The sequence below is a fragment of the Myiozetetes cayanensis genome, unplaced genomic scaffold, assembly GCF_022539395.1.
Source record: "Myiozetetes cayanensis isolate MyiCay16 unplaced genomic scaffold, myiCay2020 scf9, whole genome shotgun sequence".
Lineage (NCBI taxonomy): Eukaryota > Metazoa > Chordata > Aves > Passeriformes > Tyrannidae > Myiozetetes > Myiozetetes cayanensis.
The window spans coordinates 36,291,305-36,315,047 of NW_026088185.1; positions in this window are offsets into that span (position 1 = coordinate 36,291,305).

Genomic DNA, 23,743 nt, shown 5'->3' on the forward strand with positions numbered 1-23,743 from the left:
AAAGGATTATTTCCATGTAAAATACAAATGACAGTTTTCCTGTAATGTTTCTGGTCCATAATGCACATGTTAATCCGTAATTTCCTTTGCCAGATGCAGAGTAATCCTCCTCCTGCAGACACCACAGCACAACTGCTGCTGAGAAAACAGCAGCAAGAGGAGTTCATCCATCCAGAGCTGGTAAAAAGCAACTTCACTGACCAACTTTTTGGGTTATCCTCGAAGGCAGGAGTGCAGTCCTGATACAGAAAGATTGAACTCTGCATTTAGAGCTCAACAGCTAAATTGCTTTTTTTTTTTGTGCATGATTTCAACCAAACTCCCTCTTTATAAGGTGTGAGACACCCGAAGAGCTTTATTCAGCCATTACCAAAAGCTGCAACAAACCCTAAATCAATACCTAAAAGGGGGTTTTCCACAAAAAAAGTCACAACTCACTTGTTTCCCAGTTGCTTTTTTAGCACTTGCTAATGATTCCTCACACAAAGAGACATGTTATTCATTCTTGGGCAGGTTCAGTAAACTAGTTTGTAAATAACATCTAAACAGCTTTTAGGTAGAAAATCTATCACTCCCCAGTAATAAATAAATAAAGGTCTGGGTGGGTTTGTGGAAAGGACAGAGAAATGGCTAAAAAACAAAACAAAACAAACAAACAAAAAACCCCCACAACAGTCCATTTTCAGTGTATTGTGGGTTGTTTTGATTAAGCCTCTGTACACGATTGGGTGTTAGTTCCTCAAAATAATTACTCCTCAGCCACTGTGATTCATTGAGTTCCTCTCGCAGCTATGACAGGAGGAATAATTACCTTCCTCATTAGTTCTACCTACAGCACGAGTGCCAATTAATCTGCTAATGATATTAAGAGTGGAACTGGTTTGGGGGATTTGGACATGAACCCCCCGAGCTGTTTTGGAGGGACAGAGGAAGCTCAGCCCAGCAGCAGGACACGCTCAGAGGGGAAAGTTGGCTCCAGCCTGGTCCAGCCCTGGATGTTTTCAGCAGAAATCTCTTTTATGCACAGTATATTTTATATATTCTGTATATTTTTTATACCATAAATGCATGCTCTGTTTTTCTAAAGCCACATTACAGAAAGAAAAAACATGCCTCTCTCTTGACTCTTTGTCTCTACAGTGGAAAGTTTTCTACTTCATTTTATAATTCTGTGGTGATTTACTCCCTGCCTTTTTTTCCTTTCCTATTTCATCACTGTAGGGACAAAATTGTGAAGATCTCCACAGCAGTGGGCCCATCCAGCTCCTTCATTTATGCTCTGCTGAAGTCAGAGGGAAATTTTTGGAGCAGCATAAATCATGGATTAATTTGCCTGTGTCACTCCAGTCTGGGAACCTTGGGACCAACCCTGGATGAGGTGGGAGCTTCAATCCCTTGCCCTGCCCACTCCTGGATCCCCAACAGGGTTTTCCCATCTTGTGGCTGGTTCCTGTGTCCCTGGAACATTTCCAGAGAGATTCAACAGTGAAGTTTCAAAGTTCTGCTTTCTCCTGCTCCAGCTTCTTTCCCTTCCCCCCCTACATCTTTCTACATGAATTGATCAGCAAACACTGAGTGTTAACAGAGCCAAGTGCTGAAAAGTATTTTAAAGTCATCCAGGTGTTTGTATCCACTCAAGAAAAGAGTTAATCAGGCAGAAATATAAATCAGGCCACAAGTCCAGCAGCACCCCACACATCTCCCCAGTCACAGCACCCCAGAGGCTGCAGAAAGAAACTCTAGAAGTACTTTTCATGTATTCAGAGTCTTTGAAAATTATTCCTGCTAAAAAATTATTCCCCCTAAAAGTGGGGTTGGACCAACCCCCTGCACACCCCCAGATCTGGGGGCAAAGACAGGGAGATCTGACAGGGTGCTGTCCAGACTTCATTCCTCCAACAGCTCAAGGTGACAAAGCAGAAATAACACAGTTTTGTGCACACAGTCTACCCAGTTATCCAAGAGATCTCCACATTCCCACTCCATCCTTCCCAAACACGCTCCTGCAAAACAGTCACCTCGAGTAATTAAAGTGCAAGTGGCACTGCCAAGACACTGCATCGTCTGAGGCATGAAAATCCCACACTTCTCCAAGATTAATGCCCTGTTCCTGTAACTTGGTTGTTCTTGGCTTAAGTATTCAACATAATGCTGCTCATTACAGGGAGCAGTGACATCTCTATCCAAGGGGGAAATACGGTTCAAGTCAGCTCTGGTGTTTAAATATTAGTAGTAAATTCAAATTCAATTTCACATGATCAGTGTATGTGACACTAACTACATCAAGGTAGACTTGGGGATTTCTCAACCCTGTATTGAAGAGAATTACATGACTGAAAACTAATTAGGGAAGCACATAAAGTGAATTTATTTAGTATTCTCTTGTATGTAGTTAACTTAAAGTAATGTATCAAATTTCCTACCAAAAAAAAAAAAAAGTGGCTACATAATACAGAACAAAATGCATCAGAAATCAGACCAGGCAAATTAGCTGGTGGTTTTTTTTTTTTTTTTTTTTAAAACTGAAAGTGTTTAAGCTGTAATGAAAAAAATTATAATAGCAGGGATTTTTCCTCTGGAGGAGTTGGTACTGTAACAACCCAGGGAATAAGAAAGAGCTGCCTTGCAAGTAAGAAAGAGTAGGTAAATGTTATTTGTCTCTCTGTCTTCTCCCTCCTCCTCCTCCTCCTCCTCCTCCAGTCCTTCCAACCTACCATCCAAGCTGGGACAAACCCTGCATCCCTCCTGCACGGCACTGGTGACAACATGCTACCTACCCACGCACAATAAATGTTTTATGATGCTTTTCCTGCGTGTTATAAATGATAAATAGATGACAATCGATGTCTTATAAAGTATTTATATCCTGTTGTCGGTGCTGCTTTGCTGAAGCTTTGGACAGAGCATTAAGTGCTGGTGATGATGGGTATTAAACAAAGCCATTTATGACAAGTGGACAAACCTTGGGGGGTCACTGACACTTTGACAAGCTTTCCATGGGTATTTTTCCCTGTAATTTTTGTTTGTTTGTTTGTTTTTAAACACCCAGTGGAAGTAGCTGCACTTTAAACACAATAATAAAATATGGTGTTAACAGGGAATAAACAAATAAACCCGATTCCCCTGAAGGCAATGGCAAAGAGATTCAGACCCTTCAATACCTGCAATACTGTCCTAAAAAGCAGGACAAAGGAGCATGTCACAGATTCAGAGAATCATGGAATCCCTTGGGCTGGAGAACACACACACAGAGTTGGAAGGGATCATCGAGTCCCATTCTTAGCCCTGCAAGGATCATCCCCAAGAGTCACACCCTTAAAGATCATGCCCAAAAAGTTTTTTTTTTTACACTGCAAGAAAGCAGTTCCTTTACCTTCAGCCTAGATTTGAGATGGCTCTTCCTGAGGAAAATCACTTTTCACAGTCTACCAAAATCTACATCTACGATAGGAACATCACCGAATTTTGCTTATTGACACATTCCAGTGGCATCTGTGCTTAAAAGCTGCCTCTTACCTTCAAGGACATGGGAAATGGAACCCTGCACTCATCTTTTTGGTGGGAAAAGCCCAACATGCAGCCACTGACCTCTGCACCAAGACAACAGTGCTCCAAATTACTGTTCTGCTCACACACTCAGCGCTCAGGTCCAGCCACCAACCCAGCTGGATGGACCAGCTCAGGTTCTGCAAACTCGCTTTAAAACAGGGAAGCAAAAACCCTGAGCTACCTCCTGCTATTGTAACCACTGGGAGGATGAGAGGAGATCTCAGGACAAGCTGCTGGGCAGCTCTGGGGGTGCCCATCCCTCTCTCCCAGCTCCGAGGGCACTCCGGAGATCGGCTCCGCTGTCGAACCCTCGCAAACACCACGAGTCAGATCAGGCAAATCCTGTCCCGGGGGATAATCTATTTTTGACTTAGGCACGCTGGAGGAGGACTAAAGTGATGAGTAAACAGATTTTCGAGGAGGCAGTTTTAAGCTGTGTTGACTGTGGAGAGGGCAGACCATCCTATTGCATCAGGAGATGGATTTTGCCCAGAGTTGGGAAGTCAAAGCCTGCTCCCTGCCAGCCTGGGAACAAGCTGAAGGGCCTCTGTGTCCTAAAAGATGGGTCTCCTTACTCAAGTAGCACATTTCTTGAGGGACAGAAGGCTAAAGTTGGAAAAAAAATATAACAGAATAACTTTCCAGCTTTTTTTTGCATGAATTTTTGGTAAATTTGAAGCTCCTAAATGGGACACTATCAGCTTTACATGCCCACTCTGTTGGCACAAGAGGCAGCAATAAAACTATCAGATTCAATAAAAATAATAAAACCTTCAGTAAAAATAACAAAACCTTCAATAAAAATAACAAAACCTCAATTTAAGTGGGAAAAAAGAGTGGTCAAAAATACGTGAGGAGCAGATCAGGGCCCTTTGGATATAAAACCAAAACAAACCCCTGATTTAAATACAATCATTTAATGAATTTCTCAAAGGTCATTTCAATATCTAAGTACTTGTCTGGTAGCTTAAATGTATATATGTGTGTGTGTGTTTATTATATAAACACAAAAATGAATGAACCTTATTCTGTTTCCAGCACTGGAAATGTACACGAGGAGTTTGTTTTCTCTCCCTCACAAATTAGTTTTTCTGGGGTTAATACGAGGGAAATAATATTTGACCATCATTTTTCTTTGAGCATGTGCAAATTTAGCAGATTTTTTTTGTGTTTTGGTTTGGTTCGTTGGTGGAAAACACTCTCAGGCACATGTTGGGATTGTCGGAATGTCCTGTGCAGGACCTGGAGATGGACTTCAGTGATCCTTGGGGTTCCTTCCTCCCAGTTCAGGATAATCTATGATTCTATGATTTTCTGCTTTAATTTTTCATTTAAAAGTGGCCAGATCACAAAAGTTATGGGCCCCCAAAGCCTTTAGGATCTCACCCACTGGTGACGGTTCCATACAAAATGTGGAAAGAGAAAGGAAACCAAGGGACAGCAGGAAAGTGTCCTGCACCCTCCACCCTTCCAAGCCAAAGACCAACCCCATTTTCCTTCTGCAAAACCATTTTACCTTAAAAATAATTATTTCAAAGTGTCTCCACAGAGATGTTTCAAACACCACCTGATTCAGCACTGAGTTTGTTGGTAAAATCAACGGATTTAAGGATAAAATCTGTCCCCTGTTTCCAAATAACCCATTCCCATTCAACATAACCAAAGGACAGAGAGGAGTATGATATTGGATCCTATATATCCATGGAAAAATAACAAAAATAAACGATCAGACCCACAGAAACAAACCCCAGATGCCAGCATTTATTCCTAATTATTATATTTGATTGATTGTGCCTCGAATATTTACCCAGCTCAAGCCCTGCTCAGTTTTACATAACCTTTCATCCAGTAGTTCTTCCCCTGCCTTAAAACTCACCAGATAAGCAACAAAAGGCTGCAGAACATGATCTGTACGAAGAAATGATGATAATTGAGATGGTTTAACCCAAAGGGAAGGATCAGCAGTGATAAGTTTGTACAAGGGATGGTCAGTAGCTGCAAAGAAATCGCTCTGTGTGTCCACTTCAAAAAGGATAAATAGTAACAGGAACTGCTGAGGAGGAGATTTTGATTAGGCATTAACAAAAAAAAAAGGAAAAAAAAAGAGCCTATAGAGATTGTGAAAACTCCATCACTGGAGATTTAAAGAGCAAGTTAGACAAGGATCTGTCAGGAAGGATTTGGGCACAGTTGATCCTGCCCCCAGCTCTGTGTCCTATAATATCCCTCTCTACTTGTATTGTTAACTCAGACTTTGCTTTCACTGTGGATAAAATGACAACATTTTTGTATTCCTGCTTCACCTCTACGTGAAACACAGTCGATATTCCTGTTTTGCATATTGTTTCCTAAAACTTTAAGCATCTAACATTTCACTGAGTATTTTAAAACAAGCACAGTCTTCAGGAAAGCACCACGGTGGTTTCTCTTAATGTCTGTATTTCGTTTGGCAAATAGCAAACACTAAAATAAACAAAATAAATATTTTAAAATAAATGTTAAAATAAACCTTTTGCATTATGACACATGAAAGGCAAATTAAAAACTGGATAAAGCCTGAATAAATTGAGTAAATTAAGCTAAAATACAAAACCAGACTGGCATCAGGCATGAAGAGGAAATTTTCCCTCCTCTGATATTTCAGGTGATGCTCAGAGGGAAAGATCTCTTGCTGAGGAACATTCCCCCTTTCCTAATTTAAACCAAAGAGCAGAATGAACATGCAAAGATGCAGATGAAGTAGTTTTGGCCAAAGCACAAAAACCCTATTATTTTCATAAAGTTTACAGGTGGATTTTCTGTCTGTGATCTCTCCCCTTTCATCAGAGATGGCCGGAATTGAGAGCCAAGGGAAACTGCAAAGCAAACTGAAAAGTGCCCAGGAAATTTTCCTGAGTTTTGCAATAGTTTGAATGACGTTCTTGGGGCGTTTCCAGAAATAGAAGTGCCCAGGACTCAAGTAGAGCAAAGAAAGCAAATATTCCTGCTGCAGCAAAAATCCAAAATAGGCCCGGAGCTTTCAAAGCCTCCCATCATCATTCCTGTAACCTTGTCCCTCTTCCCTGGGCGAATTCTCCGTCTGTGTTCCTCCAATCCACCCAAAGTGTTGGCATCAAGGGAAATTAATGACACTTGGAGGATGCAGTGGCAGCCACACAGACCTCCTTCAGCTGGAACTACTTCAAATCAAGCTCTCCATCCTTCCTTTCCAGGCTTTTCAAAGCTCTGGCTCAGCCTCAGGTTGGTTTTTTTTATCTGCTTGCCCAACACATTCCATTTTTCACTCAGTGCTGAACATTGTTTCCTTCCTAATATTTTTTTCACCTTTACAAAAATAACAATAACTTAAAAATGGGGGGGTTGCCTCTACAGGACAGTATATTTAAATTTCCTCTGTTATTTCTCTATACCACATAATCTATCTTCTTTCTACCTTCCTCAAACCAACTTGCTACTGAAAACACTCCAATCTATTGGAATTTTTATCAATTTCTTTCTCCTTTCTTTTTTATAACGTGGTTGACAACAGAAATTACACATTAGAAGTGACTTTAAAAAAAATCAGCATCTGAAGGAGAAATCAGAAAAATGCCTCAGGTTTTTGTTTTTAATCCCTCTCTCTGCTGATATTTCCCATTGCAGTATTAGCTTGAGGAGCTGCTTGTTGGAGCCCACTTACCATGCTATGGAAAATTATACAGACTGAGCTCAAGTTTAGCAAAAGTTAAGCTGGTAATTTGGTCCCTAATCACCTCATGCCAAAATCCCAGTGGTTTTTAATGACATCATACATAATCATAAGGCAAAATGGAATGCCATCTGTCTTGCACCATTTCCCTTTGTCTTCTTAATCAGGACTTATTTCTGTACCTCTCACTTTTTCCCACTCTGTGTAGATAATTCAATAAATTTTGGAAATTCAGGATTTAACTGGATTTCGGGTTTCCACAGTTCTATCAGCTCACCAATAAAGTCAGCATAAAAAACTAGTTTGCCTTACTTGTTCTATTATTTTAGAAATGTGATTGGGGTGTAACAAATTCCAAAAAAAAATTCATTTATGATGTAACGATACCATAAAATTCAAGGTAAGTATATTTTCACCTTTTTCTTTCCTGATATTTTCTTGCACCTATTCCTCAAAATTTTTAAGGGTCAAAATGTCTCTCATGAGCCAAATTTACAGAATAGTTTCGTACAGAACTTATTATATCATCGACTGTTGGCATTGCCTTGCTTTGCTCAGCCTCTCATAACTGTAGCCAGATCCTGAACATTTCTAGGAAGAAAAATACCCTGATTTCAGGAATGTTTTTTAGGTTATCCAGGCATTTTGTGGTAGCTCCCATCAGAACCCTTTTGGTGCCCAAACCCTTTACAGCATCTATAGACTCACACCCTTTCCAGCGGGTGGGGTCTGATTTTTAACAGGCAAAAATAACCAAAATGAAGTTTCTAACCTGAACTGCAGCTCCAGCTTGAAAAAATCAACTTATTTTTCAAAAGCCTGTGTCTGTTAAATAAATCCCCACCTCACCCCCCAGCCACAAACAGGAAATTCCTCCCAAAACAAACTCTTCGGGGTCCAAACCCCGCCTTGCATCTATATTTGAAATCACCCAGCACACTGCAGCACTCCTCAAAAAAAAAGCAAAATAATAATATGCAGCCTGCAGAATGTGCTTCTCCAGCATAAAGAATCTGCTTGAACAGTTCACCAGAAGTTTCTTTGTCTCTTATGGCTTTGTGGAGAACTTTATACCTCCTTTTTTAGAGCCAACAGTAAATTGGTGTTTCCAAAGTCGCGGTTTGAACACTTTGCAAAAAAGCTGCAGCACACACACGTGCTGGTGGCTTTATCAACTTAAGCCCTGCCCTCCTTATTCTCCTGATGGAGTTTCCTACATGGAAGAAACTGATTTTTTTTTTTTTTTCAGTAAACTTGTGTGCTTGTTTTTCAATCTCCTTTTTTAACCCTTTCTTTCACGTCCTCCATGAAAGGCTGTTCAGTTTTCTGTGCTGGGCAACTCTGTTCAAGGTGCTGACTGAGCTCTGCATTCCTGGAGTTTCAGGAGTTCAGACCTGCCTTCCCTCCTTTTTTTAGGGATAACTAAGGTGGGTAATCAGAATAATTTGGGTTCCAACCCCCTGCCATGGGCAGGGAACCTTCCACTAGACCAGGTGCTGTCCCCTAATTATCCACTCCCTCATGCAACACAGAATTAGTTAAATGAGATGGGCAGTTCCAAGCTGGAAGTTCACATCCCCTGTAGGCATCACACCCACCCCACAACCTCCTGTTTGACCCTGGTGGAGCTAAAATTTACCTGGATTTTTCAAACAAATTCATACCAACCCTTTGCGAACGGGCGGGTTTTAAACCAGGCTTTACCAAAAAAACCAGCTTGGAGCACAAAAACCCCAGCCCAGCTTTGCCAGGGTGCCCAGGATGCTCAGCCAGATGAGGAGACCACCTTGGCATCAGCACAAAGTCCCTGAGCATCCCCAGTCCATAAATCCCAAGCAGTGGCCACGCTGCTGCCCCAGGCAGAGCCTCTTGGCACCTCTTGGAAAACCAAGATGGGTAAATTTTTGCTCCTTAAGAAAGCTCCAGATTCGGTTTTATCTTACTTTTTTTAGCATTATCCCCTTCCCCACTGGTTCCTCAGTGCCTCCTGATGGAGCACAAAGTCACCCTCGAAGCTCTATCTAAAAACCAGTCTCTTTCCTCCAAAATAATCCAGATTATTCTAGAAATGACTATTCCTTCTCCTTATTTATCACTCCCCTATTTCTCCTGTGACCTGCAAGCTTTAAAAGTTGGGGGTTTTTCCCAGATCATTAACCATCTCATGGAAAAGCATCAGGCCATGGCTGGACCTCTGGGAGTTGTTGCTGAAAACATCCCAATTACTTTCTGCAATCAGTTTACCAGTTTTAAATCTGCTTAATATGGGCCACAGTAATTTTTTTTTATGCCCTAATTTCTTTTATTGGGATGTCACGTAGTACTAAGTCAAGTATAGGATTTTAAGTACATTATGACAGCTCAGTAAGCTTTATCAGTCCCTTTAGCTCAGATCTTTGCTCCCAAAGCCTGAAATCTTGGAGCTAGCTGGCTGCCAAACTTTTCCTTATATCCCTAATTTTTACCAAGACCAGTGCCAAAACCCATCCTGTTATGCAAGCAGTTCAACCAGTGTCTTAAACACAAACCACATGAGGGATGACTAAATCAAATAAGTTAGGATTCATCAAAATAAGTTTTATTTATCAAAATAAGTTAGGATTTATCAAAATTCCAGTGGGGGGTGGGCTGCTGGTTTGGAGGTTTTTTTTCTTTTTCCATGGGGTTTGGTTTGGGTTGTTTTGTTTGTTTTTTTTTTAATACACTCTCCTGGCAGAAACTATTCTTTAGGGAGAAGATCTGTCCATTAAGAAAATAATTAAAGCTCTTTGTTTACAACAAAACCACTGTCAGTTCTAAAAGGAAAAACCTCTGAAAACAGGTGTCAACAAGTTAATAATTATTTCTGCCTTAGTTCAGGAGCAGGAAAGTCTCTTCTAGGCAGATCTTTAAAGACAACATTTCTCTCTACTAGAACTCTCTAAAATATTTAGGTGTTTAATTTATTTCAGTAAACCTCTAACTAGTAAGAAAAGACTTGTTGCTATTTCTTTCTTTATCTAGGACTGGATCCCACCATAAAGGCTGGAAGAGGGATGAGCTGGGAACCTCAAACCAGGAGGTTTCTCATAACCGCATCTTCCTATTTTTCTTTTCTTTTTTTTTTAATTATTAATTACATATCAAACCTGTCCTTCCTTACAGTGCTCACATGATGCTTTAACCCAGAGGTGCTGCAGCCTGAAAGTCTGGCTACAGACTTTGGAAAAGGGATGGTTCCATGGCAGGGTCAACCCATTTAGATGGGAACAGCTCAAATTTACATCCTTTTATGTATTTAAATGGCTTTGCTTGAGTTAATGAGCTGCAGCTTCCAGTCTTTGGGAGCTGGACATCAGCTTTGGTGGTGGTTTGTAGGAAAACTTAGATCCATTATTCCTTTTATGCCTATTTTTATGGATATTATATATATGTATATGCAAATGAAGATACTGGTTTTCATTATTCTATTTTTCCCTCCTCTATTTCTGTGAGTGCAGTTTGCTCAACTAAAGAAAAAAATAAATAAATCCACATTATTTAACTGCGAAAAGTTGATATTTTCACCCAAAATCTCTATGTTTATGTTTCCAAGAGACAGCAAGTGTCCTCTTTAACTCCAGGTTCAGCCTTTCCATGGTTTTGTCCATCCTGCACAATATTTGTGTGGGGATCTTGGTTCAGAGTCAGATCTCTGTCCTTGCTCAGCCAAGGATGTATCATTAGACTCGCAGCAATTAAGATTTTACTCGAAATCAGCAAAATGGAGATTCCTCCCAATCCCATTTACAACATCCTTGGAGAAAATAGGGATTCTTTCCAATCTCAGCCTCCTTTCTGCTCCATTATTATACAAAATGGGCACCCAAAGCTACACATAACTATGAAATGATTATGATTTATCTGGGTATTTTGTTCCTTTAATCTATTAGGCCAATTGTCCTAATTTTAACTAAGTAATTCTGTTAATTTAACTTTGGGGTTAATCTTGCTTTAAGAACACTTTTTGCTGAACAGTGAGACTGTGCTCAGTTGATGCATTTGCTTTTTTAGACCTGAATGTAACCTTTTTAAAAAAAAAAAAGAAAAGCAAACCAACAAAAGTTTCTAGTACATCATGTGATCAATAGATACAAGTACCTTCATTTTTTAAATTAGTCTAAGGCTATTTTCCTTTTACTGTTGTATAAACAGGGAATTGAAGGGTAAAATAGTTAAAACTTAATGCTATAGTGCTAATGTGGCTTTTAAATCACGTCAGCAGCAATCACTGCATTATAATTAACAATTTATTGAACCAGCAATAAAATGAACATCACATTACTTCTTAAAGCAGCAGAATAAAATGGCTAATAAATAGCATAAGCCAGACAAATTGCAGAGTAATAGAAATTTTCTTAAGATTTACGGCGTGCAGAAAGATGGATGTGCTATTAGCAGGAGCGCCAATACTTGACAAAATTCTTTTGCAGGGAGACACAGCTACCAGGGGTGTCAGAGTTCAGCAGCCTAAAGTGGTTCCTCCAAATTCCAGCTCGCTGCCGTTACCGCGGCGGGAAACGCTCGTTCCGAGGTTCCGTGACTGCATTTGCCAACATCCCAAGTGCTACTGCCAAGGAGACACTCCAATATTTTACAAACTGTCAAATAACAAGTCTGCTCGCTTAATCTGAGACTATTTTGTGCTTCACGGGCCGGGGGGGGGGGGCGGGGGGAGAGGATAAAAAAGAAAAAACAAATAAAAAAAAAAACACCTCCTGGGAATGACCCTGCGGGTTTTGCTCCAGCGTTTGGAAGCCACCAGGAGGTTTTGACAGTGGAAAAGCCCAACTTTAGGAGGGACACTCGTGAGGGAAGGAGCAGGGATTCAGTGGAGCTGGGAGCTCAGCTGAATCCCTGTCTCGGGGCTGAGGTTACCCACGACAGAACCGCGGTGCCTTTTCTGTGTTCCTGCTGTTGGGTCGTGTTGTGATTCCTCGTGTCAAAGTGTCTGTCTTATGTTCTTGTCTCAACATAACAGATGCAGTTTTACATGACGTGTCACAACATGGAGCATCAACTGGAAAGAGTCTGAGAGAGCTCTTTTTTTTTTCTTATTTTTTCCCCCCTTTTTCTCCATTTTCTCTCCTTTCTCCCTTTTTTCCATTTCCCCCTATTTTTGCTCGTTTTTCCCCTTTCCTGCCTCCTTTTTTACCTTTCCCCTCTTTTTTCTTTTTTTGTCACTTTTTCATTTTTTCCTCTTTTTCCCTTTTCCCTCTCCTCTTTTCCCCTTCTTTTTCCATTTTTCCCCCCTCCTTTTTCCTTTTCTCCTCTTTTTTCCCCCTTTCCTCCCTCTTTTTCTCCTTTCCCCCCATTGTCCACCTTTTCCCCCTTTCCCCACATTTTCTCCCTTTTCCCCCTTTCTCTCCTTTCCCTGCCTTTTCCCCCTTTTTATTCCTTTCCCAGCCTTTTCCCTCCTTTTTTTCCTTTCTCCCCATTTTCCACCTTTTTTTCCTTTTCTCCCTTTTTCCCCTCTTCTCCCCCTCTTTTTTCTGTTTTTCCTTTTCCCACCCATTTTCCACCTTTTCCCCTTCTTCCCTTTTCTCCTCCCTTTTTTTCCCTTCTCCCCCTTTTTTCCCCTTCCTCCTCCCTTTTTTCCCCCTGTTTTTTCCCCTTTTCTTTCTTTTAATTTGGGGGAAAAAAAAAAAAAAAGACAAAAATCCCACTCTACTTTTCACCAAAATACAGTGAAAGGGCACGTGCCGTGCAGAGCTTCCCTCAGCCACCAGAGAGGTTCCCTCAGCCACCTTAAGGAAAGGACTTTCAGCCTTTAAATTGGAGATTGAAAATATATCCATGCTCAAATTTCAAATCTTAACATGAAATCTGGAGTTGATCTCAGCAGTAATTACCTGCTAAGACAAGAAACACTGATAAGAATGGGAGCATCTTTAATGATGCATTACTGTCTGGACCTGGAAGATAAATTACGGTTAACTTTGAGGTGTTTGGATTACATACTGAGATGGTTATTCCACCATTTCCCAAAAAAGCAGTTCTCCTGTTGATGGTGCCTTTCCAACATGATATTGTACTGAGAGAGCATCTCCAGCTCTCTTGGAGACCAGGAGGTGAAGAGAACCCCCATGGGAGGCAATTCCTGGCTACAGCCATGGTTGGGGGTCCAGCTCCATGGAGGGCTGGAATTAGATGGTTCATAAGGTCCCTTCCAACCCAAGGAATTCTGTGGTGCCCATTAACACTGGAGACACTAAAACAACAATAAAAACATCTGGACCAACACAGCTGTGTGACTGAAGGGGTGAGTTCTGAAGTCATTATTTACACAAACTCACACTGGGGAGTTTGGTCTCCACAGACCAGGCAGGATTTTCCTAAGCCTTCATCCAACAGAACAGAAGGAGGGATTTCTGCCTTTATTAATTAACTCCTCTAACAGAGAGCCCCCCCAAAAAAACCCCAACAGCAATTGCCTGCTGGAGACCTGTAAACTTTTCCCTGTCCCCCATTCCTGCTTAGTCTGTTTAACAACTGCACTTCTAGTTCATCCCACCCCCAGACCCTGGCTTTGGAGGTGGTTGGAGCACCTTGGTTGAACATCATCAACCACAACTTTCAGCTGAAGAGCAGAAAAACCCAAATGAGTATGAAAATGCCGAGGATGTAAATGCCAAATTTGCTGGGGTTTAGATCCTTGGACAAAAGGCCACAGCCCAAAACTCAGTATGGCACATCAATATTCCTAATTTCTTCACTGAGGTGGGGTAAGACCTTCATTAAAAAGAGAATGTGTGGTCAACTCCAACTGAAAATTCATATTTTGCAGATGTTTTATCCACCCTGAACACCAGACAAGGCACAGAGAGGCACAACCCCCTCAGACAGCAGAAAGGATTAAAGCAATCCATAGGGATGGGCTTTTCCCTAACATTAACTCAGCTGGAATTCATTGCTGGCAGCACTTTTTATTTGCAGGAAGACAGAAATTCTTCATATCAGCTAAAAGAGCTACCAGAGTATTCAATAATCTACTGAGCACTAAAAAAAAAATGCTTGATTAAGAAAGTATTTAAGTTGTAGCCCTTCCCCTTGTTTATATTTAGAGGATTTGTGATCAAGGTAGAATTTGGGAAACAAATGAACTGAGAATAATAATGGTATAATAAATTAAAAATGTTTCAAAAGAAGGTATTTCCTCCTATTTTGAGGTCCTCCTCCTTTCAGGTCCTCTCCTAATACTTTGAGAGTATTAAAACTGTTGTTATTAAGAACTTCTCCAAGTCTTTTATTCCATGTTCCATCCACCATGTCCAGCATAGGTGTGGTTTTGAATAAAACTCTAAACTTTGAATAACTGTCTGACTTAAATTAAGAAACTGTGGGTGCTCACCACCAAAATAAACACTAACATTTAGTGGAAAAGAAAAAGATAGAAGGAATCTAAAAGAAGTTAAAATTAAAAAAATCCATCAACAAAAAAATATAAAGTTCATCTTTTGGGTTAAGGGAAATAAGAGAAATAAAAGCAGAAAAAAACCCTCCTGCAGCTGTGCAGACAGTGGAAAATAGACATATTTGTCTAGAAATTCATAGCAAAATATATGGATAACTGGATGTGACTTCCTTTCAAGCTCTACCTTACTACACAGAGAATTTATTTAATACATATTTGTTGGTAAAGATGAATTAAAGGATGCCCAGGAACACCCCAAGCCTGTTAATCAATAGGAAATATTCCAGTTTTAGGAGATGGAACTAGAAATACTTGGGTGTTGTATAAATAAATGGGAATATGGCTCACCTTTGTTGAGGGGAGGGTGGGTTGTTTTTTGGTTGGTTTCTTGGGATTTTATTTGTAAGAATAAATTTTATGAGGAACAAGCTTCAGCCTAACAAGGTAGGTGGATATTGGAGGCATGGAAAGGTGCAAAAAATCACTATATTTTTTGATAACAGCAGAAAGAAATTAAGTGAAACAAGAGGTTTGGGTAAGCCTCCCAAAACTCAGGGAAACTGAATTTTCCAAAGGTATCCCCTGCCATCCTTGGGATTTGTTGGCTCCAGAAAGCAAAGCTGATGCAAAATAATTGCCACAAGAGTAATTTGACTTAAAGAGGGTATTTCTGCCACATTAACACATCCAAAAAGACCTCCCCGAGCATCATTTTTCCAAAGCATGGAATAACAAACACCAGAGCTACCATGGAATTGTCTTACCAAGTATGAAGATCATAAAGCCAAACCAAAGAAATACACTGGGAGATGAAGGGGTCAAATAAACCTCACTGAAATTTTTCTGACATCCACTGTGATAGAACAACCAATGTAATACTAAAAACAAAAACAAACAAGCAAACAAAAATATTCTGAATTGAATAAATATTTGGATATTTGAATGAATAGTTGAATATTTACAATTTTTTAAAGAAGTGTTCACTGATTCTTTGAAAGAGAGAGGGGATTTTTTTAGATGCTCAAGTGGCGGATTGTCTTAGAGGGGAGTTTTATTAAATCTTATTTCATCTGCTCAAATCATTGGAAAAACTCAAGCAGGGCCCTCACATTTGTGCAGTTTAGACAGGTCAGATGGTTCTGATGGGAGCAGATTTTCCTTCTGCTGCCATCTTGTGCCACAGAACCTCAGCTTACTGTGAGGGGGAAAAGAAAAATATACTATATTTATATATATATAAACATTTATATTTATATATATATATAAATATATATATAAATACCCTTTAAAATATAAGCAGGAAGTAGTACAGGATAAAATAAAAGTTTGCCAGTGCCCACAGACAGGTTGAAATAACAGTTCAGATACTTCTCAATCGAGTCACTGCTGTGAGAAGCAGAAGGCTGATCTAAAATAGTATCACACTCCTGTGTCATCCTGCAACATCTTCATCTTTAGATGCTTTTATTGCTCATAAAACTACATCTGACAGAGCCACGGGGAAGAGCACCAGGAGGAGTCAGCAGGAGATGCCCCATCTCCAGTCACAAAGTTTTTCTCTTAATAATCTGCTTTTCTTGCCCTTTCAGTGTTTTTCTGCAGCCAGCTCGTTCAAAAGTTGTTTCACCTCCGTGTTTCCCTTTACACTTGCCTTGAATTTCATCTCCTGACCTATTAACTATCCCAGCATTCCTATTGTATCTTAAAATATCAATCCCCAAGGTATTTTAGGGTCATTTCATCTTTTTACTGCTTCTTTACCTGTTTTTCCAAAAGGAAACCGTTCAACTACTGAACACAAAATTGCCTCACCAAATCCACCTAAAGCATTTAAATATTTACAGTCATAGTTAATAGAGATATTTAGTTACTTGGAATACATCTGATACTTCCTGGGTGATAATTTGTCTGGCTTTGCACAAGGACTGGGGCTCCCATACATTGGGTGCCACAGAAATACAACATAACCCATAAAATAAAGCATAAAATAGTTCAAAATCCAAGCAAGGGGCGAGCACAGCTGGGTGGGAGAGAGGAAAACACTCTGACAAATCAGCAACAAACTTTAACTTTCACTAAGTTTCTCTAAACACTTCAAAAAGGCAGGAAAAGGATTTGCCTTAAGGAAGGATTTGAAGGGAAATACTGAGACACCACTGTGAAAGCAAAGGGTGTAAAAGCTTCCACAACCCTTCCCTGTGCTCTTGGTTAATGAAATTAGGAATAAATATGGATTTTCTAGCACTGCTTGTATTTGCACATCATGGAAACATAGAAGGGTTTGGGTTGAAGGGACCTTAAAGTTCATTTTGTTCCACCCCATGCCATGGGCAGGGACACCTTCCACTAGTCCAGGTTGCTCCAAGCCCCATCCAACCTGGCCTTGGACACTTCCAGGGATGGGGTTTAATGTCTATCAGGAGACACTCTCAAAGAAAAAGTAAGTAAAGAAAAAGATGCTCCAAGATTCCCTCATTTCTAAATGAAATTTGGAAAGAAATGCACAAAGCGGACACGGAGCTACAAAGTTTTCCCAAACACTTTGATACTGAAAAGAAACTGGGAAGGAAAAACATTCTCCCCTCTGTTCCTGTTTTCCACAATCTCTGACCTTCATAGCACAGCTTTTTGGTACAGGATAAAGTAAAAATCAATGGAATTAAGAAATAAACTCCTTTGAAAACAGTGCCTTGAGCTGCCCTTCCCAAACCAGATTTTACTCCACCCTAAATTCACAATTTATCCACTGGTTTAAAAAGCCAGCAATCTGACAGAAATAGATGGATATTTACTAACACAAGCCACTTTATTAGGAATATAAAGTTTTTGTCTTAGTTCTGAGCCCCAGTTATTGTGCAATAAAATCAAACTACTAAATCTAATCTATAGTTCCCACCCCAGAGGTGTGAGGGAAGATGTTCCAGCCAAGCATACATAAAGTCACTGGAGGAACAAACCCACTCCAGAAGAAGTTCAAATCATTTTTCCAATTGTTCTATACACACATGTGACACAAAAGGAGGAAAAAAATTGCCCTGGATTGGCAATATTATTACTTATATTAATTTAAACTATCGAACTGGTGTCAAAAGCGTGAAATGTGGTGTTTACTTTTCACAGGATTTCACAGGAGGTTGTGTTGGGAAAGGGAATTGCAAAGGGTGGGGAGTTTTCATTTAGGCAGCTTCAGATTCCTACAGCAGCACAACAATGTTGTGAGCAGTGGAAGGGACCCCGACACACAGAAATAAAGAATTTGGCAAAATTATTCATAGCACATAAGAAAAATCCAGATTTCATCAGTGACAAAAGGAATGGCAAACACCCATAATCATCCAACACTGCAGAGGTGGAACACCTTTAAAATTCCATAAAAAAAAAAAAGAAAAGGAAGTATAAAAACAATAATAAAAAACCCCAATATTATCCTTATTTATGCCCCTGATTTTACCTACCTCTGTCAGTCCACGGGGGAGGATGTATCCGTATATCCAGCCCCAGGAGCAGGTTAATCCCACCCCTCAATGCAGGGAAAGCAGCCTGGGCCAAGTGACCCCCTTAAAAGCAGCAGCACAAATGCCTCTGTGGCAGGATCAGGTGAGCTCAGCAGGTGAAACCAGCACAGCTTCCAGGTGGTTCTGTTGTTTTCTCAGTGCCTGGATAAAGGATGACAAGGGGGAAAAAATGACATAAACATTCCTAGGATGGGAGATCAGAAGGTCACGATGCCTTGGGAATTTTTGTTATTGTTATTTGGTATTTCACAGTAAGAGCAGGTGTTGCTCACCCTTACCCAAGAATCCAAGCCAGTTGCTACACCTTGGATTCAGGATTATTATTGATTTCAATTATGTGTCTCCATTACTTTCTGGATGTACTAAATTGACTTTTTTTTTTTTTTTTTTAAAGGAAGGAAGCACCAGCTCTTGGAGATGGATCTTTCCTGCAGTGGTTTCACACACACAGCCAGTACAGGTGACAGCAAGCTGGGAACCACCAGCTTGAAGTCATTCCTTTGCTCTTTTTCCCAGCATTCCCAGGTTAGAGAGAGATTCATGGAAGCAAAGGAAGGAGCAGAGGTGTGATCCTGAAAAACTGAGATGAGCAATTCCCCTCCTGTGGCCTTCACCTCCCCACAGGGAAATAGAGGAGGGGTTTTTTCCCTTGGGAAGGATGGAAAAGTGGGAGTGTGAAGTCATTCAGCAATAACCCAGAGAGCAAAGGGGGCTTCCAGGGGAACTGCAGAGCCCTCCTAAAATCACTTCTAGTGAAGAAAACTTCTCACATGGAAGCAGAGGGTTTATATCCCACTAAAATGTCACAGTTTCTTCAAGTGGACAGAGCAGTGGAGCACAAGCAGCACTCAGGGCATTTAGGGATAATTATGGGATCTTCTGAAGCAAAGCCAAACCTACACACCTGGCAGGTGATGGGATGTGGGATTGCACATTCGGGATGGGATCCAGCATGAGGCTGGTGTGGGAGTTACGAGGAACACAGAATCATCAAATCCCAGACTGGTTTGGGTTGGAAAGGACCTAAAAGTTCACTTTATCCCAACCCTTTCCATGGGCAGGGACACCTTCCACTGGCCCAGGGTGCTCCAAATCCAACCTGGTCTTGGACACTTCCAGGGATCCAGGGGCAGCCACAGCTTCTCTGCCCAACCTGTGCCAGGGCCTGCCCACCCTCCCAGCCAGCAATTCCTTCCCACTATCTCATCTGTCCCTGCCCTCTGGCAGTGGGAAGCCATTCCCTGTGTCCTGTCCCTCCATGCCTTGTCCCCAGTCCCTCTCCAGCTCTCCTGGAGCCCCTTTAGGCCCTGCAAGGGGCTCTCAGGTGTCCCTGGATCCTTCTCTTCTCCAGATGAACCCCCCCAGCTCTCCCAGCCTGGCTCCAGAGCAGAGGGATCCAGCCCTGGGAGCAGCTCCGTGGTCTCCCCTCTCCAGCAGCTCCACTAAAATAAGGATAAACACTGAAGACAAAGGTTCTGAGTCAGCTGCCACTAAATTAAAATGGGATTCCACAGATTTAAGTGGACACTGGGCTGGAAAATACAGCAGTTTGTGTCCAGACCCAGCTTTGGAACAGTCCAGGAAGGCTCCAGGGTCTGCAGTACCTCTGTCTCCTCTTACAGAGCCACAGCATCCGACAAGACCATCCATCCTGGAATGCATTTGGGAACCAACTTGTACTTCAGCAGGGTATCTGTGAACATTTTAATTCTGTTAAGACCAAAATAATGATAAACAAGGATAATAGTTACAAAAATTCCCCCCTCCCAAAAGAGTCCTCGAAATCCTGATTTACTGGCTGGGAGCTGGATTCACTAAACAGAAATACAGTAACTTAATAATCTGAGCATTGCAGTTTTCATGAAGGAAAATTAACTAATTCATTATGGCTTATAATTTGCTGAGGCATAGCTGCCATATTTGTAAAATCAGCAGGTTCAGAAAAAAAAGCAAGTTTTTAATGAATGTTCTTTTTTTTTTTTTCCTCCTTCCCAGATCCTCAAATGACACAATTACTTAGCTCCCTCTAGTGCCAATTTCCGAAATAAATTCCCCCACTAATGACCGTGTTCACCAATGCAATCATCGGAGCAAATTAAAAATTCACTTGGCAATAATTAACCGGTGAACTCTCAAAGGATGGCGTAAATTGCCATGAACTAAAGCAGAATTCAACTGGTGTCACAATTACAAAGAAAGGTCAAATGTAGGCTTCCTGCAATAACAAAAAAATCCCACATCACTCTGCGGGCATTGTGGGGTTGCAACAATCGAGGCTCACGTGCCCAGGAGGAGCAGGATCAGGGAACAGGGAGAGCCCACGGAGCAGCTCCATCATTTCTCTGACACTTCCAATCCCACTATTTAAGTTGCATCCATTTCTTTATTTGTCATGTGCAGTCTTCATTTCTAAGGCTCAATAATTTGGTATTCGAAAGATGCTCCATGATAAAACAGGACACTTGAAAATATATATAATTTTAACCTTAAATTGTAAAAAAAAAGTCTCTTTTACCCCCTCTGGCTTTTAAAAATGGGCTCAGAACTGTATTATGTACACTTGGCCTTTTCTTAGAATCTTCCTTTGGCTTCCTTTGGCCAGAGAAGGTGCTGAGCAAGTTAAAACTTTGGAATAACCCCATATAGATACTCTAAAATATTAAGAATAAAATAACAACAACAATAACATAATAATAATTATAGTTACAATTATAATAATAATGTAAACTACTAGTAATAATTACAGTACTTACAGAGGAATCCTTGTGCTCATCCAGATGTTGGAGGAAAGAGGCACCACAGGGGCAGGAAGGTTCCTCGTCTTCTATGAGATACCCTATAAATAAGAATAATCATGAATACAGCCCTATAAAACTGATAATTTGCAGGAATATTTGAGGTTTTCTTATAGTTGTGGAGTGGTTGTTCTCTGCCCTGTTTCTGGATTTCTTTCCTTTGCTCTCACCTCACAACACACTCCAGGACAAAGCATTTTCTGTGCAGAACAAAGGTTGTAGTTACTTTTTTAGTTGGAGTTTTAGTGCAGCAGCCACTCTGAAAATACAGATCTATAAAGCAGACAGTGGTTAATTAGAAGATATGTCACAACCTACCAGAAAACACATGCAAAAGTTCTAATTTAAAATATATATTTAGATGAAAGTGAGGGCTGAGTGGGCTAAACTTTCTGTGCCCCGTTGCTCCAGTCACCAAATTAAACACCAGTCTGGAGCAGGCTGTTGATTTTTGGTACAGAATCATCTGAAAACAAACTTATTTCCAAGAAAATTCATCTCTTGCTTTTAGTTTCTTGGATTTAATCTCAATCCAACAGCTCTTTACAAGCACCATATGCAGCGTCACTGCAAAACCACGGTAAATGCAATATTTCTTTTGATTTCTATTTTTCTTAATCCCTGCTTGGATTGGTTTATCAAACACCTGCTCCACGCACCACAGCCATGGCAGTGACCGTGGATGGAGCTGTGATGGCCCCTTTGAGTGATCCAGAGGGATGAGTTTCCCTGGGAGGCTCAGAAGGACATCAGAGGCACCACAGTGGGTTCTGAGCATCCCCCCCATCCCTGCCAGGGGAAGGTCACTGTCACCTCAGTAGCACTGGATCCCATGGAATGGCCATCTTTGGGAAAAAACATCTCATATCACTGCCAGAGGGCAGGGTTAGATGGGATATTAGGAGGGAATTCCTGGCTGGGAGGGTGGGCAGGCCCTGGCACAGGTTGGGCAGAGAAGCTGTGGCTGCCCCTGGATCCCTGGAAGTGTCCAAGGCCAGGTTGGATGAGGCTTGGGGCAACCTGGGCTAGTGGAAGGTGTCCCTGCCCATGGCAGGGGGTGGAACAAGAGCTTTAAGGTCCCTTCCACCCCAAACCATTCCATGATTCTATGATGATTTAAACCTGTTCCAGCTGCATTTTCCTCCTGTTTGGAGAACAAAAATCCCATATCAAAGGAGTTGTGTCTATCTATGAAAGGACAATCAGCTCTCTGGAAACACCAGCCTTAGGATGTTCTCTACAAACTGAACTAAACATACATATTTTTAAAAAGACAAACCAAGCTCTTGTCGAGGCTGTGAAGGACAGGGCAGTCTACCCTTCCCCTGGGACCAGATCCACACTTCAGCCGTGCTTTCTGCAGGAAAACTGAGGTGCCCTAACCTCAACCTGCAAATATTACTGTCTGCCAAGTCAACAACAAAGCAGCAGAGGAGCAGCCAGAGTGTTTCCATTCTGGAGCAGCTCTCAGGTCACCCCTCACTGGTGGCAGTGACACAAAGGCTGACCCAAAACCTCCCGTCGTAGGGCTCGGTTCCAAACGTGCTTGTGGCCATCCCGGGAACTCCTGTCAGCCAGTTCATCCTCCTCCTTGAAGAGCAGGCACTGGAAATAAAGGATCAACCCCAGAGCCCCCTCAGCACGGCTCCCTGTGTCCAGGGATCATCCCTTTTATAATTCAGGGGTCACATTAAGCTTCTGGTGAGGGTTCACGGGGATCCAGCAGGACCCAGGAGGTCCCTGTGTCACTGAGCCAGGGCAGAGCCTTCTTTGCAGACACATTTCCTTGTTCTTTGGCTTTGCTGGAAAACCTTTGAACCACCATATCCAGCATATCCTAAAAAATAACCACATCAGCTCATCGAGCTCCTCACCTGCTTCTAAAGGCTCTTGAATAGAAGTCACCTGGAAATATGAAATTATTCAGTTTAACCAGATGTTGTCTCGTGGTAAATTATCCCATTTCATCCACACCTGTCTCTGTTTCTTCCTTTTTCTCCCATTTCTTTGAATGAAACAGGCAATACCAGTGGATTTTAATATTCCAGCCATACAAGCTATCCCATAATATGTCAATAAGTCTATCAGTACTCCTTTATTGCCTTCTCATGGAGAGGTGACTCAAATAAGGAGACACCTAAATTAGGAGCTGAAGAACATCCATTTGTTACCTTCCTGCCAACACACACAGATACCACATATAACCTCTGTGACTTCATTAAACCCCCCCTGGCTTTTGAAGAGAAAATTCCTTTTCCAAATTCTTCCAAACTGCAGTTGAGTGCCCAGGTCCATTTTTCCCTATAAGCCCATATTCACTCCCATATTTTTTCCTAAGCAAACCAGATTGGTTTTAAAGAACAAATATTTCCCACACATTTCCTCAGACTGATCTGAAACTCTTTTATTCCTATTTTATTCTTCATAATTTAAAATGCAGAACAGCCTGCAGGTGCTACTGACAAGTAAGAATTATTTTAATTTTATTATATATTTATATATTATATTTTTATCTTCCTATGAAAATAATATATTGTAATGTTTGTTACGATAATATAATATAATAATTTTTATGCAGAGTTATAGTATTAAATATTAAATATTGTATTCCTCATCCCTGGAAGTGTCCAAGGCCAGGTTGGAACAACCTGGTTTAGAGGAAGGTGCCCCTGCCCATGGCATGGAATGAGGTGAACTTTAAGGTCCCTTCCAACTCAAACTATTCTATGATTATGTAAAAATAGAATAGAGTAATATAAAATGT